This window comes from Tauraco erythrolophus, unplaced genomic scaffold (assembly GCF_009769465.1).
Source record: "Tauraco erythrolophus isolate bTauEry1 unplaced genomic scaffold, bTauEry1.pri scaffold_57_arrow_ctg1, whole genome shotgun sequence".
NCBI classification, from domain to species: domain Eukaryota; kingdom Metazoa; phylum Chordata; class Aves; order Musophagiformes; family Musophagidae; genus Tauraco; species Tauraco erythrolophus.
In genome coordinates, this window is record NW_028238625.1 from 60,422 (window position 1) to 62,256 (window position 1,835).

The window sequence follows — 1,835 nt, forward strand, 5'->3', positions numbered from 1 at the left end:
GAGACTGAGTATCCAAGCCCAGCTGCTGGAGGGATCCACCCTGTACAGACATAGAGATAGAACGGAACAGGACAGAACAGAATAGTTCAGTTGGAAGGGACCTACGATGATCATCTAGTCCCAACATCTGGTCACTTCAGGTCTGACCAAAAGAGAGATCACGTTATTAAGGGCATCGTCTAAATGCTTCTTAAACACTGAAAGGCTTGGGGTGACGACCACCTCTCTAGGAAGCCTGTTCCAGAGTTTGACCACCCTCTTGATATAGAAATGATTCCTAATGTCAAGTTGGCACCTCCCCTGACACAGCTTTGAACCATTCCCGTGCATCCTGTCGCTGGATACCATGACAAGAGCTCAGCACCTCCCTCTCCACTTCTCCTCCTCAGCGAACTGTAGCCAGACATGATGATTCTATGATTCTATGCTAATCCCCTCTTTTGACTGGTTGTCCTGTGCTTGATGCACCCCAGGATGCGGTTTGCTCTCTCAGCTGCCAGGGCACACTGCTGGCTCACACTGAGCCTGCTGCCAACCAGCACCCCCAGATCCCTTTCTGCAGGGCTGCTCTCCAGACACAGACACTCCTCTCCCAGTCTGTACTTGTGCCTGGGTCATGGATACAGGTGCTAAACTGAACAGGCCCAGGAGAGTTCCTTGTGCTGCCCCACGATGCCCCAGTATGTCCCAGTCTGTACCCTCGGTAAGTCCACACTGACTGCGTTTGGACACATTCTTCTCTTTTAGGTGCCCAGAAATGTCACCCAAGAGGACTCTAATTGACGGCACACTACTCATCCGTGAGAGCTTGTACAGCCAAGGCTTCCCTGGGTTGCACTTCTGGTCTCTTTCAAAGAATGGTGCAACACTTGCTTTTCCTCTCTGTCAGAAGACCTCTACCAAACCCATGGCCTTTGGAAGGGGATAGTCCAAAGAAATGTCAATCTTGCCCTGTGACCTCATTACCACTATTCTGCCTGTTACATGGCGTCTTTAATCTTTCACACATTTCCATCTGTCCTGATACAATGACCATTTCTAAAGTCAGCTTTTCAGATGCAGACTCTCGAGACAAAGGCCATTTCTAGTAGATCCCAGTTTTCTCCTGCCCTTACTCTTTGTTCCTTCAGACTCCTGTCACCTGTCCAGCTGCTGCTTTGAGCTTCAGGCAGTTAAACCTTTGCTTGTCTTTCAATAGACTCATCATCTCCTTTAGCCAACTCTTTACCGCTGTTTATATCTCTCTTTTTGTCCCTGTCTATCTAAAGCATTTCTGATACAATTCTCTCTTGTAGAAAAGCAACCTCATTAGAGGCAGCTTGTCCTTAGTACGTGTGTTTTATTGATTATGAAACTTGATTATGCTTTCCTTTTCTTTCCTGGCCAAGAGGAAAAGTCCTGCTGTGCCTGCGTGCAGCCAGTTCTCTAAGGAGAGCAGGTGGGAGATGGTGCAAAGGAGCTGTACCATTCAACTGCAGACTTCAGTGGAGAAGTCTGATGTAAAGGAAAAAGGATGCAAGTCCCAGGTGGCCAATGACGGAGGTGGTGAGGTTGGGGGGGTGAAGAGGAAGGTTGTCTGTACAGTGTCAGACCTCAAGGAAATGCTTTACCTTCCTGTCCAGATCTCCTCTGGATTAGCAGAGTATTTCTATACCTTCACTGACGTCTCTCCACTCCCACCAGCTGTTCCTTGAAACACAAAGGCATGGGCTGACCCCAGCTCCCTCTGGGTCACCTCTTGCACCACAATGTTACCCTTTGAGTGAGATTTCTTTTAGTTCACATGCTGTCTGAACCTTCCAAGCTGCTCTTTGTTGAGCTTTTCTTCTCTTCCC